General features: G+C 37.0%; 1 protein-coding gene across 1 annotated transcript in view; it reads right to left on the minus strand.

The window, feature by feature from the left end:
• The window catches only part of LOC109046870 (adenylate cyclase type 9-like), a 32,325-nt gene that overhangs the window by 12,520 nt on the left and 3,678 nt on the right, over positions 1-16,127 (minus strand). The window lies entirely within an intron of this gene.

The raw sequence follows: 16,127 nt of genomic DNA on the forward strand, positions 1-16,127 counted from the left end.
TACAGTTTAATACAAAGGACTGAAAACCAATTAGAAAGAGTACTTTCTTCATTTAAAAACTTGAGATGCAGTGGGATGGGGAAAACCACCATAAAGTCTTGAGACATGTTTTTTAAAAGTTGAACTTAAATTAATGACACCAGGACTAAGACTAAATTAAAAATGGCTGACAAAATTAACACTACACAGAGGTCATGTTTATAAAGAAGTCTTATAGGTACAGTAGCCAAAATAAGGAGATTTAAAATACCTGGAGAAAGCTAACTGTTACTATTCTTATTCATCTCAATAGCAGTTGCTCAGCTAGTCCATGTCCTCACCATCTTGCCATCAAGGAGTGGCACCACAAGAACATTAACAGTACCAAAACCTTCGCTAGCAACTAACCTGCTGTTGCACACAAGAGATTGTTTTCCAGGGTTCTCTAAAAGGTGACATTTCCATCACCAAACTAAGTTGGCTAGCTCAACTGATTTGCATACAAATGGAGTTGATAAACTCAAAGTGGACATGTTCAGATTGACAGAGTAACCACAAAGCTGGTATCTGTACTACAATTGAAGCAGAAGTGAAGTTTGTAGCTTGCAGGCAGATGTTGCCACTATAAAAAAAAATAAGGAGCCGATAACAAATGTTGCAACTCAGCAACAATCTCTATAAATCACACAGCAAGAGGCTGAGAGCTGTCATAGACTTGAAGTAGCAAAGTCTTGATTAGTGAAGTCCTGACCCTACTGGAAGGCACAGGTAGGTATACATAAAACTCTTATAGAAGGGCAATAAAAAAGCAAGGACCTAGACAACAGGTCAAGAAGCAATAAACTGAGGCTTGTGGGAATAAACGTGAAGGCTAGCAAGGGATTTGTCATCACATCTGTCAGAGCTAGGTTACGCCTATATTGGTGCTTTTCCACTGCATGGTACGGCTCGGCTCGGTTTGTGTCTCCACTGCAGTTTAGTACCACTTTAGAGTGGGCAGGATTATAAACATGTTGTTATAGTTGCGCTGCCTCTGCTGCCGTGCTGAGCAACCTCCTGAAAAACCTTTTTATTCCGTGTCATCCAATCAAACTCTCGCTGGATCCACTCCTCGCTATCAACGAGAGGAACATCTGTACTTCCTCAACAGACTGCAAAACAGCCATTATTTTGTTGTTTAAAAAAAGGTGCACTCATTTGAATCTATTACGTTTGTTCAAAAAAAGTTGCAGGTAGTGGCGATTCTCTCCGGCCAATCAGTGATCAGCAGGGTTTATACGTCACATTTTGGTAACAGATATGGCTCGCTTGATACTTCAGCCGAGGTGGTACTGAAAAAAGTACCAGGTAGTGTACAGAGTGGAAAACCCCCCAAAAGCAAGCCATGCCGTGTCGTACCATGCAGTGGAAAAGTGCCATATGAGGTGCTTTCTTGTGGATCAAGCTAATCGGATTTCACAACCCAAACCTGGTCAACCACCAGAGGCAAGGGTGTCAAATTCTGCACCCAGAAGGCCACCGTGTTGCAGAGCTTAGCTTGAACCCCAATTAAACTCGCCTTTGCCAAATAATGAAGGTCTTAAAGATTATAGGCAGGTATGCTGGAACAGGGTGGAACTGAAATCTGTTGGACAGTTACCCTTCCAGGAGCAGGATTCACCAGAGGGTTTCACCAACCCTGCTCCTGGAGGGGCACCATCCTGCAGAGTTGAGATTCTACCTAAACCAACTAATCAAGGTGTTCAGGATTACTCAGTAGCAAAGCTGGAATTGAACTCTGCAGGAAGGTAGCCCCCCAAGAGCATGACTTGCTATCCTTGGTTTACCATGTTTGACAACAAATTCCAAGTTCAGCCTGCAAGAGTGGACTACTTACCTCAATGAGCACAAACCCCCTCACCCCACAACCTCCCGTTCTAGACTTGGAACCTCTTTTAATGACCTGACGGTTTGAGTCAGATGTTTTTTCAGTGTGTTTTTTGACCTCAAGCTTCATAGTTGGAAATCACTGAGTTACCAAATTAAAGGTCCAAAAGGGTTAAAAACATGGACGTGGAAATCTAAATGATGTTTTCAATGGAACAAATCTTGACTAACAAACAAACAATTTAAGGGGACTTCAAGAGAAAAAATGAAACAAAAGTGTAGAATATAACATCTTTTACCTCTGACAAAATCTTAATACATCAGTTTTAAGTTTTACTGCAAGTGCACGTATCTTCCTTTTAAGCTACTATCAATCACTGCTTCACTGTCACGCTCTCTTTGCTTTTACTGTGCTTTTCCACGGAAGACCAAAGATAAGCCTCGTCTTGTCAGGGCAGGATGCCCACGGCAGGTCAGGTAAGAGATTGAGAGACTACCTCTTCACATGGACTGACTGTGACATTCCTCATGAGCATCCAAAGTCTCCAGAGTCAATCCCTTCGTATTACTCCATTCATTGCAGAAATGAAGGAAGAAAGAACAGGGACCCTCCAAAAAAATGAGACTTACCAGGTCAGAGTAAACTAATTCTCGATTTTATCCAATTAGTCCAGTCTCTGAGATATTCTGGTCCTTAGATATGGCTCAGGTTCTTCCTTCAGCGCAAATCTACAGGATTTTCTGGCAAGTCTAACAGCCAGAAAGTTTAATACTTAAAGGTGCTGTATGTAAGATTTTGACTCTACTAAAGCATAAAAATACCATAATATGTTTGCAGATATTTAAGAAACATGCTAAGTTAACATACTTGTTTATCTGAAAAACAATGCTACAGTCAGTTATTCTCCCTTGAAAATGTGCGTTCCGGGCCGGAATGACGGTATTTGTTTTGGTTTGTGAAACCTGCCGACTGCCAGTTTACCAAATTGTATGTCGGCACCCTGGGTTGCCAGTTGGCGGAAAAAACAGTGTATTTCATTTCATTTATTGTCAAGTGCGCTCATTCCTATTTGTGTCGTCAATCTGGCAACCTGCGTGTGCGTCAAGTCTGAGAAGGAGGGGCAGGGTGAAAAAACCCTCTCCAATATTTTGAATTTGGACTGCAATACCTAGTTCAACCACTCAGTGTCAATCCTACATACAGCACCTTTAAGGGTTAGGGGTTTGTTCCAGTCCCTAAATCTTACAGGGGTCATCAGGTGCCCATTTTCCACAAGTTGATATGATTTTTTAGGGTCTTAATGAAAAGTCTGTAACATAGTTTGGTTAAAATTTCTCAATGGTACTGTAAAAAACTCCTTTTTTACCGTGTTTTTTAAAGTGTTATTTTCAGATCTTTTCAGGGTAGATTAGGTTAAGATACATTCAGAAACAAATGTAATCCATTGCGTCTTCAGCGGCTCAGATGTCAGGAGTAAATGAAGACTGCTATGTTCTCAACAAAAACAAAACTCATTTATTTCTTAGGAGTTATTGTTTTCTACTGCTTCTTTGTTTTATAAATAGTGGACTGATGACAGCTCACTCGGGGTGGGTCTAAGGTAAGACACCAGTCTGTGCTGAAACGCTACTGTCAGTCCAACTATCATGGGAGGGGCCTGTCTTTGTGATGTCACAAAGACATACATCTGAGATCAGCTCGATTTGAGAAAGGGGTAAAGATTTTAGTAGATTAAAAAAAAAATAATTGGTGGATTTTTATCATTATAGGGTGGTTGTGTACACAAACTGCCAACACACATATCAGTGCAAACAACTCGTATAAGGTAACATAGCATCCAATGACCCCTTTATGTATGACCTATAGTTTGCCCCAGAAAACAACCTTCGAAATGTTAGAGATTACCATACAATTTTTCTGCAATACTTCTGAGCATCTTAATAGTGAGGTCTATACTGTTTACCGACTGCAGCAAGCTTGCCCTGCATTCACTTCCTGTCACATGACCTTTGACCCAAGCAACTGTGGTCTATGCCCTGCTGGGTCACATGCCCCTACTGAACTCCAGAAGAGACCACTTTACGAGTGCCTGGGTTTATCCCAAACATACCAGGTGGAAATTTAACAAGCTAATTAGTGCAATGAGAGGACGACCGGTCCCATACTTTCAATATGTCTCTTTCTCTGAAAGACAGTAGTAACTTACTCCCACTCTCTCTCTTCCTCTCCTGTCTAACCACAATGTTTCCACTCGTGCTGCCAACCTCTGTAGTGCAGACAAAAACAGAGGGAAGGGGAGCAGAGAGGAACAAAAGATGCAAGAGAGGATAAAGTGATAAAATCAGCAGTGTGTGTGAAGCATTTAATGACCTTCTTTCAGTTATTACTATTTTTGTTTTTTTTGTGGGTGCAATCGTTTGGGGTTCATCTCGCAAAACCTAAACATTACATGTTCCGAGCTGAATGGAAAGATGCTCATCGACTCTAGGCCAGATGTTTCTACACCGTTTCCTGTTTGCTCATCTTTGGTTTTATCTTTATGAATATGTCTCAGATTTTTCCACTCGTCCATTATCCCCGTTCTATCTTCTTTCTGACTTCCTGTCTCCAGCTCTCTTTCCGCATGTGTGTCTTCTGTGAACTGTGTCCTTGCTGTTCTGCTGATAATTCTGTTTCCATTTCTCTTGCTTTCTCAGAGAGGGGCGGGGAATGAAGAGACGAGTACAAGAGGATGGAGAGAAATAGAGTGTGCGCGTCCAGTGTGGTTTCTGATGACACCATATTAGGAAACAGTAATGAGCCCAAGGATACTGCTCAAATCCCACCCCCGCTATCTCACTTGCTTATTCTCTCTTGCTCAATTCAATTTTAAGCTTTATTGGGATGACAAATTTGTTTTGTATTGCCAAAGAAATTACATTAAAAAAACAAAACAAGAGAAGCTATGAAATATTAAACAAGTACAGGCCACAATAATTAATTTGCTGAACAAATTCACTAAATCTAGCACGGTCAATTTAATGCCTTATCTGATTCATCGTAAATAAAATATGCACATTAATTTTGAGATATAGAAATGGTAGAATGATGAAATGTAACATTTGCGATGTCCCAAAACCACTGTTTTTTACAAGCATGTTGCAGGACAAAGAAGTTCTGCTTTAAAGAGAATGAATTAAGAGTTAATTTCCCCATGAGAGTTTATATAAAAATAACAATAATAATCAACCCTTGTGACCCATCCCTACAACGTACATCATTAATGCCTTTATTTATTTAAATGTTTTAAGTTGTTTGACACTGTCTACTCTCAATTCAGTGACAAATAATATTCCCATTTCTGTTTGTCTAAAAATTATGTTTTTTTGTTTATAGGTACAGACGCTTTTGTGATTGAATGTTTGCAGGTACCTCTTGCTCTTTCTCCCTCCATTAAAACTCTGTTGTTATGGTTACAACGCTGAAATGAGCCCAGGGAGTGCAAAGGGGGTCCCTCTCTCTTTTCCATTGGACTATATAATGCTCTCTCGTTCTCTCTGGTGTCAAGCACACAGGATGACGCACAGGGTGAGCGAGTTGCGTCATACTGACACACATGGACCTACAGCAATGTCCCTCAGATGAACAGTGACCAAAATGAATGAGACACATACTTTTCTCTTTGTTTCTCTCCCTCAGACAAGCACACAATGGTTTGCTGAATCACTGATACATTAAACCACATCCTGTCCCAAGAGCACATTATCATCCAATAGCATGATTGGGCATTCTGCCTTAATGTCTCATTTCTCTCGCTCACACACACACACACACACACACACACACACACACAGTACCTGATATCTACCCCAAGAAACTACTCTGAAATCAAGAGCTGTAACTGTGCAACATCTATGATTCACAAACTTGTATCCTATTCTCTTATCCCATGTTCACTAATTAAGTATTTATGCAAATTTACATATATGCATTTGGCAGACACTTTTATCCAAAGAGATGTATATTGCATACAAATCTTAGCACTCTCAGCTCTGTTTAACACATACAATTGTAGATCCATTTTGCAAAATACCAAAAATGTTCCCAAAATTTGAACTGAGCAAAGCAAACTTTTAATTTAGATTAATGTTTATAACATACAAAAAAAATGTATGAATATCAATTTAGGATGGGGAATGTCTATATTCTTCTGTTTTAGATTGTTTTAGATAAAGTAATATAAATTTTATAAAATAAAAGTATTTATATTTTTTTTTTTTTTTTTTTTTTTATTTAAATTTAAAATCATCATGAAAAGCATTATTGCTTAACCAAAAAAAGTTACAAATCTTAAAAATGAATAAGCGGAAAAATTAAAATAAATTCAAATTCAAGTTGCAGCTATCAGTGTCTAATTCTGCTCTCCAAGTTGCATTACAAAAGCTCATCTGTGGGAAAGTAGTGTCACCTTCCCGTAATGCACTGCAGTTAACCATCCTTATCCCATGTGCTGGCTTCTCACTGAGCCAGGATGTGTGCACATGTATGTGTGCCTGATCCCACGGCACTCACTACCATCCTTGCTTTTAAAAAAAACACACTCACACTGCAAAAAATGATTGTGAATTTAACAGTAAAAGACTATATATATATATATATAGTGGAAGAGCTGTTTGTGGTGAGCTTTGATTCATTGTGTGACTTCCTCATCACCACCTGTTTTTGGTGGTTATCAGTATTACAATGATTCAAAACAGATATTAGTACTTCAATATGCTGGTTTATTAACATTACATCAGTTAATGAAATACGTTTTTTATTGTGAATTTAAGTTAAGTCTGTAAAACCTGAAATATTGCTACCATATTTTTAACAGTGACGGTTTGGCAACCACAGCTGCCGGTATTTTAATGTAAATGTCACAGGGTTTTTTTTGTTTGTTTTTTGTACAGTGCAGCTTTGTGTGTCACTGCTGGGAATCTGGCATACCAGATATGATGCTACAGCCCTGCGTATATGGGCAGGTGTGTCAAGGTGCAAACGTGCAACACGTCATGCAACTCACACTGAAGGTCACAGTGTGTGTGTGGAGACATTAGTAATACTACAGTCTGAGTCAATGTCCTGTAGTAGAAAATGTGTAATGGGTCACAGTGTGTGTGTGGAGACGACGACAACACACACAAGAGACATGTTTAAAATTATAGTTCACCTTCAGTTGCTGATCCCCATTGATTTCCATAGCATGGAGAAAAAAAAAGTCAATGGGGAGCAGCAAATTAAGGTGAACTATCCCTTTAACTGGGCTATATAAATGAAAATACACCATAGGCTTCAGAGCTCACAAAATCTCAAAATTCTTGGTCAAACTTCAAAAGCCAAACTTCACTGCCCTGGTGAAAAAAAAAAAAAAAAAGTACACTGCCATAATGTTTCTATTTTAGTGCACCAATGTTGTACTTAATATACTAAAAAATTCTTCTTTAAAGTACTTCTTGAGATAATCTTAAGAACATCTAAGTGTACTCAACTGTGCTATTTTGAGACACCATGAATATTAACTAAAATGTGCTAAAAATGTATGTAGGTACCACTTGAACCCATCTTTCATACAAAGATAAGTTTACTACAAGTGGTAACTAATTTTTTTTTTTTAATACAGACATAGTGTCTAGTGTTGGGCGATATGGTTATTTTTCAAATCGTCATATCGTCAGCCCGTGAGATCGACGATACACGATATTAACGTGCATGGGTGGAGTAAGAGAGAGACTCTTTGTTCTTGTCATAGCATAACTATTTGCTGCGCAGGTGCGTGAGAGCGAGCCTAAGGAATTTTTAGTTGAAATATTATATTTTCAAACATACTGATGAACTAACTTTAATTATAGTTATATTATATTTTTACTATATTTTAAACAGCTAGTTCATGCACTATGCATCACTATGTGAGAATGTCAATAAATTCCTATATTTTTGGAGCTGTTGTGTGACGACAAAGTTATTTTTGTCTGAGCATCCACTTTGAGCAATTTGCCAGTGATGTGCACACTTTTGTTTTGCGTACAAGTAAAAGTTGAAATAAAATAAAAATAATAAATTGAATAAAAAACAAAAGTAAAAATAAAAATGACACGATTCTAAAAATATATAAGTTTATAGCAATATACATATAAATAAGTATACTATATACAAATAAGTATACACAAACATAAATGTTCTACTGCAGTAGACCCCATTCTGCCTTGAATTTATCATTTATAGCAGGGGTCGGCAAGTAGGTTCACCTCTTGAAAAAAAAATTGCCACTAGATGGTGGGCCAGAACATAGTCAAAGGATCATTTAAGAAATGAATTGATAAAAAATGCAACTAGAATTGCCTGTGACAGACTGTTATAGTGTCTTGTGTATCTGGTAGTGAGCTGTTACTCGGTGTTAAATCCTGCAGGAGGACAGTCATCAACAAAAAGCAACATTTATGTGGCGGTGTCTGTAAGAGTAGGTGAGTGGAGTGAAGCATCAACAATTTCCCCTTCGTGCTCCGAGCATTTTTATAATCACTCCGCACTCACTGAAATCACTCCGCCTTCACCCCGCGGCTAAAGTATTTCAGTATGTTTGAAATATCACAGTTCTGTACATAACCTATATTAAAAAATAAAATAAATAAACCGGAGAGTTTAAACGTGGCTTATTGGAACACTATTGTGCAAAGTTTTTTCCTACCACATGACAAGCTAATAACATGGTTGTCAGCATTAAAAGGTATAATTGCTTCTTTTTGCAGTGCAAATTTTGTTTGTGATGAAAATAACAGTAGCTACGTTGTCATCAGTTATTTTACCTACGGAGCCATGCATTTCTTAAAGATTTCTGCTCATTTGAAATCGGATACAGATGAAGTACCACTGTAAGATTACATTTGTTTGAATGCATTATTGAGAGAGCGATTGCGTGTGAAGAAGTGTTGTAGGCTAGTACTTGTTTAAATCATGCTTTCAGCTGAAAATATCTATATCTAGAAGGAACAAACAAATTCCGTCGCCATCGTCATAGCCTTCACATTCTTTCTGATTTGAGTGATCCATCTCTATCAAGCTAGCTAAATATGTTTAACGTGAATTCTTGCTAAATATGCAGTTATATGACGGGCCGTTGGCATGAATTGTAATCGTGATGGAATGGTGGAGGGTTCTTGGAGCGAGAGAAAACCACGACGCTCCGACTTTTAAAAAAAATCCACTCCTCGCTCCAGTCAAACTCACACAGCTCCACTCACATACTCTGATTGTGAGTAACTGTTGCTGTCATGACAGATCTATTTCAGAACCAGCCGCTATCAAAATAATCTGGCTGCGGGCGCTGGCGGGCCAGTTTTGGCCTACGGGCTGCCTGTTGCCAACCACTGATTTATTGAATCATTTATTGTACGACTCTCTCACAGCGCATGCTCCACAATACACACACTTTCACACGCACACACACAACATGACTCTGACCTCTGGCTACAGGAAGGTGTCTTATCAAAGTAATTCCCTGACCTGTTCACAAGCAACGCAAGGCCAAAGCCTGGCGAACACACAAAACCAACCAGCTGTGTCAACACACACTCGCAGTGCTGCGGTGATGTAAAAGCTGAGCGTTAGAGAAACTGAGAAAAGGAAAGAAAAAACGAAAATATCTGGAGCTGAAATATGCCGTCAGTTTCAGAGCATGAGTTAGTGAACATGCCAGGGCATGAATCTCCAAAAAAAAAAAAGTTAGATTGTTTAGATTAGTCAAGAACAGGTCATGACATCACCTGACAAGACTGTTACCCAAAATCGCAGTCAAGAGCTTTAGCTCAGGGCAGATGGGAATCCTAAAACATGAGGGGTGTGTGTGTGTGTGTGTGTGTGTGTGTGTGTGTGTATCTTTAAAGTTCACCGGCTGACAGAAGATGACACAGAAGTTTAGGGAGCTGATTCTAAGTTTAAAGCAATGTTTGGGAGTTTGGGATGTGAAAATTAAAAATTTTGTTGTCAAAACAGGTCCATTGTCTATTTTAAACAGTGTAGTGATTTATGAAGCACAGCAGCGCACACAGAAGTCACTTTCAAATCAAGCAGCTTTCTGTTGGTCGACGTGGCGAATCTGAACTGAACCAGTTGCGAAATCTGCGCAGATAAATATTTAGCCCTCACATGAAGATCCAGACTGTGTGGATCCCTATTGAAATGACTGGATTTCGCATCACAAATATTCAACAAAAAACTCCAACCACAACTTCAGCTTTACAAGCACAGAATAAAACCTAATGGCCTCATTTATAAACTACAAGCACAACATGCAATTTCTAGTTCATAAAATTTGTATAATACATGATGGACTTGTTTTTTATATTTAATAAAAGTTTTTAATTTTTAGTTTTTTATATATTTATTATGCGTATTGGAGTGTCCCCGCTATATCTTTGATTTCTGAACAAATCATTTTTTTAACTGGTTCTTGGGATGTTGACTGAATTGACTCTCAAAGCTTTTGCACATCGCTAAAGTACAATAACTTCGAAAAACATAAAAGATATGAAGTAGTTGATGCATATGAATCATAAACAATGAATCAATTTTTAAAATCAACTGTGCAAGACCTCTGATAAACCTGTGTGACAGAGTGACGTTTTTTATTAAATTATTGAAACAAAGTGTCAAATGAACTAATTCACTACAACAAACACTAAAACCTTTTTTTTTTTTTTTAGAATGCAGCATGTATACGGAGTGACTAATGTAAGCTTTTAGTATGCATGGAAAACCCTAAGTACCTACATTAGCAGAGATTTTAGATTAGATCATTTTTTATAGCTGATTATATGGAGAAATACTGTATCTAATAATGCAGCAGACTTTTGAACTTCCTCTTCCAGATGACTGAACAACTGGATTGTCATGATTTAATCAGAAGGGAAAACCCTAAATTGTTGCTATTTTTAACCAAAAAAAAAAAAAAATGTTTTGTTTTCATTCATTGAAAATTTAAATAAAATAAATAAATAAATATATAAATAAATATATAAAAATATATATATATATATATATATATATATATATATATATATATATATATATATATATATATATATATATATATATAAAATAGAAATATAACAAAAACCTTATTAAAATGAAAAAGCACATAAAATTGGTAAACAAACTAAAATTAAAACTGAAATTATAAAAATGGCAATTCAAAATATTATTAAACACTATAAATGTACAAAAATAATACTAACATAATGCTGACACCAAGACATAATTTGGCTGATTTTTAAATATTTGATTTTAAATCCTATTTTGCACTTTACATTACATTTATGCATTTGGCAGATGCTTTTATCTAAAGCTGCTGCACAAATAAAATTAATACCATATGAGCGGGGTAGGGCAATGTCTATGGTAACATAAAAGCATTGCTTGGATTTTTATAATGCATTAGCTTCTTGTCGATCCACCAGCTCACATTTACAACTGCATGTTTGATGCGTAAAAATATGGGTGGATTTTCACTTTGGTCTGAAGAAAAACAGCAGACGGGCTTATTGAAAATGCAAATTCATCCTTTTGGAATGGCAGAAATAGAGCGGTTTCCCCGGTAACAGCACAAGCAGCACAGCAGCTGACTTTGAAATGTGCAGCACTCGTATTTAAATCATAGTCTTTTGAAGTTTAATCGTCACATTCAGACATATCGTAATTCTTGTCTTTCCATCTCTAAACTTAAGACATCCTGAAATCATAATTAAGACTTTCTTGTAGCCTACCATTTAAGACTGAGTTGCCTATCCCTTCATACAACTAAGTAGACTAAGACTTAAGGACCCAGGGAAACCCTGTAAAGTCACTTGAATTACATTCAAGGTACAAATTTTTATAAATTCCTGTTTTCCCTGAGAATCGAACCTATGACCTTGGTGTTGCTTGCATCATGCTCTACTGTTTGAGCTACAGGATAGCGAATTTCTGATTTGGATGAGAATCGAAATTATGTCATTTGTTTTGATAAAAAAAAAAAGAAAAAAGAAAAAGAAAAAAGATTGCATTTTAAGTGTCTAGTATTTTAGGCCCAGCTCCCGTCCCAGTCCAATTGCCTTCTCTCCTCTCTCATGGTTTTCTATTCTGCCGTCCTACTGTCCCGTCTAAATAAAAGGCAAAAAAGCCTAAAAATATATTTTTAAAAATAGTCAGCAGTATATAGCAAGCTAGTTTTCCCATTCCAAACATCTTCTATACATAGAACAAACTCAATTTGGGAAAGATGAACCAGACGTGTGTTTACTTGTTCGGTTCTTTAGTGATTTCGGATTCATGTCAAAAATGTCTTTTACAACTCGTAAATCAAAACCAAGACATAATGGATGTTGAAAGACAGATGTCTAAAGCCTCAAGGCTGTGTGTATCTGCACCCGCATACATTTGTTTTGTGGCTGAAGTTTCTCAACCGACTGGACAAACCAGTCCATCTCAACCAGACTCGTGACCTCAGGGTAACAGTATGGCATGAGAAAGAGAGGAATGAGGGCAGACAACATAGACTCTCCACGACATTAGCGTTCAGTGCACAGACTCCAGCTCAAGCTCTGTACCCTTAATGTATATACTTAGAGTACATGGCACAAAAACAATGCAAAAGTTTGACTGTTTACACACGTCTACATGGCTAAATGGAGGAAGGGAATTTCTTTCCCAAATAAAGAGCTCGTCTATATCTCCTGGCACAAGTGTGTCCAGCAGGGTTGGGCTCCTTATCTACAAGAACAGACTCCCATCTGCTCCACCAACAACACAACTTGCATTGGGAGTATGGCTGACTCATATAGCTTTATGGCTGGTATGTCGTTATATATTGTTACTCCAGTATAAAATGCCAGCCATAACAGCTTTTTTTTTCCATGTATACCTCGACATGTAAATAAGTGGGTGTGGTTAACTCACATGCAGCACACATGAGACTGAGACGATGCCATTTGTCAAAGAAACATGGACAAAGATGAACAAACAGATCAGAAGGATCCACAAAGGATCAGTTGTAACGAATTGAAATAGCCTTAAATAATGTAGTCATCGGCAGCTTTCCACCTCTTGTGTACAGTTCATTTTTGCTCATGAGAAAAATCGCATTCAACGTGGACGCCGTGGTAATGAACAAACTGCTTGTTAAAGCGAATGCATATAATCTGAGGCAAAACTAAATACTGAGAATGCAACAGCGCATACTATATTTTTCTAACTCCAAACAATCGGACGCTGATTGGAACCAGCTGATAATAACCTCCTGTGATTCAATGCATCTCTCACCGTGCCGCTCAAATTAACCAATCACATTTTAATGATGCAAAAGACATAAATAATAGAGCCTTTGTTTGAAAACTTTCAAACTTAGTGAGTCTGAAACTATGTTCTCTGTTTAATTTCTTAACCCTATAAAGCCTACGGTGTCATATTTGAAATGCACATTTCTAAGGCCTATAAATTATCAACATGATCAAAACTTTGCTGAAAACCTGTTGTACACAATCTAGAATCTACTACATTCCTTCTGTCATCTGATTGATCATTTATACTTTTTAGCATTTGACTGTACAACTATTATTTCATACCCCTGACTTTACAGGGTTAAAGCTAAAGTTTTATATCTGTCCGAATGCTTTCATACCTGCAAGACAACAAAGAGCAGTAAATGTTTAAGATTTGTAGTCCCTAACTCAATGGACAATTAAAAAGCACATTAAAATCACTGTAAACGTGAAAAATAAATGTGAGCATTAAAAATATTGTCCTGACTGCATTCTCTATTCATTTCAAACCTGGCTCTGTCAGCACCCTCAAAATACATCTGAGTCTTTCTTACTACGGTTGTGTTGTTCAGGGACAGATCACAGTCCCACAAGGCCCCTGGGAACACATTTTGAATCCCCCTCCAGCTGCCACCACTAACAGAGGGAAATTTGGTAGGCTAACTTTACACAACTTGAACAAATAAGTACTCTGGGGCTGGGTACTACTGTTGACTGCAGGATCCTCATATAAAAAAAGTGAAAGAGGCAGGAGGAAATAAATACCAATATAATTGGTTTGTTATTAAACTCAATGTTCTACAGTGATAATTTGCCAGGTCTGTTTGATTTACAGTGAGGCAGCACACCGGTACAACAGATTAAAGCTGAATTACACGCATGCAAATATGGAAGCGCACCTGCACAAAGGCAAGCACTACAATTCAAAAGCTTGGGGTCAGAGATATATATATATATATATATATATATATATATATATATATATATATATATATATATATATATATATATAGAGAGAGAGAGAGAGAGAGAGAGAGAGAGAGAGAGAGAGAGAGAGAGAGAGAGCGAGAGCGAGAGCGAGAAATACTTTTATTATTAATACTTTTACATTATAAAAAATAATCACAACACAACTGTCCTCAACATTGATAATAATAAATGTTAATTTAAGCAGCAAATCAGCATATCAGAATGATTTCTTAAGGATCATGTGAAATTGAAGACTGGAGTTATGATGCTGGAAATTCATCATCACGGGAATAAATTACATTTTAAAATATATTTATTTAAACAAAATAGTTATTTTAAGTTGTACTCATTTTCAAAATATTACTTTTTATTTACTGTATTTTTGATCAGATACATGCAGCCTTGGTGAACATAAGAAACTTTAAGAATTATTTTAAAAATCTTACCCCAAATTTACATGCTGCAGTTTATATTAAGAATATGCAACAAAATAAAAGGCAACAACAGCAGTAATAATAATAATGATAATAATGATAATTATATATATATAATAATATATATAAATAATTTTTTTTTAATTGTTATATATTTTTGGTATCATGGGCTTTTAACTCTATACATATTAACATATTTTTTTATTGTTATAGTTTTTGGTATTTTGGGGTTTTTATTGTATAAGTATTAAAAATTTTTTCTTTGGTTGTGGCTTGTGTCTAGTCTGCAATAGCTAATTTGGTTTTACTAATTCTCAACAGAATTCATCTTTAATGAGGAACCAATCTAAACAAGCTGCAACAAATACAAGACCAGTTTTGTAGACCATAAAAGCGACCAACGGGTTTACAAATACTGTCATGATTCATTGCCATAGGTCTATCACTATAGCTGCCACCTATCTCTGACTGACAAGAGGACATCTGAAGTGGTACTGCGGATAAAGAGGGACGAGATCCCGAGAGGTTCAGTTAGGGAACAAAAACAGGGTTCAGATTAAGGACAGGGGCAGGAGAGAGGAGGACAAGGAGAAAGAAAAAAGAGGGACCTCTGCCTGTGTCTGTCACTACGACTTTAAATCAACAGCTCTGCTGGATGTGGCCGTTCAAATAGCCACTGATGCTACTGAGAAAGCAGAAGCGTGAAAGCAATCATGTCAAAGGGAGGCTACAATAAAAGAACTACAACAGCAATACAATAGAGCTACAGACGAACAACAACGAGCCCTCAATGACACAGCGAGTCTACAGTTAAGATACAAATGAGATTATAAGGGACCAATAAAAGAGAAAAAGATCTGTAGTCGGGGTCAAAAATTATTTATATATATATATAAAAATACATTAAAAAAAAAACATTTTAATTCTTACAGTTTAATATAATAATTACACTGTAGTTCCTAATAAAGCGGAACTGGGTTTAATTATGCAACAAAGCTACTTTTTTTTTAGCATTTGGCACTTGGTGAGTGGTAATTTTGGACCGTGGTTGGAGCTTTTTATACAGGGTCCTGCGAGGACATTGCTTCAGGCCGTATAAAAATGTCAAAAACGATCACCATTTTCCAGTTTTTCTACAGCTTAGTTTGGAATGATATTATATGAGTGTGCAATAAAAGTAGAGAAGAGTTGCAGCCCTTTGTACAAAGTCCTGAGGGGACATGACTACCGGGTGCACAATAAAACACAATCAACTTTATCTTCACATGGTAACAGTAGTCAATAAAAGAACATAATCACCACAAACGTACATGGCTAAACAACATATTAGTGCAAGCATAACTATGTAATGTAACTGACATCGTAAACTCCAAAAGTCTGACAGTGAAAATCAGAGACTCAAAATGAAAACCTAAAAAAATAAACAGCTTTAAGGTTTGGAAAAATGTAAATGTTAGAACGTAAAATGAAGCACATGGGTGACATCATGTCATTTGCTTTTAATGAAGCACAAGATGCTCTTTGGATCTTTTTTAAAATCACACTGGATAACACGAGCATCAGGTT

This window comes from Cyprinus carpio, chromosome A22 (assembly GCF_018340385.1).
Source record: "Cyprinus carpio isolate SPL01 chromosome A22, ASM1834038v1, whole genome shotgun sequence".
Lineage (NCBI taxonomy): Eukaryota > Metazoa > Chordata > Actinopteri > Cypriniformes > Cyprinidae > Cyprinus > Cyprinus carpio.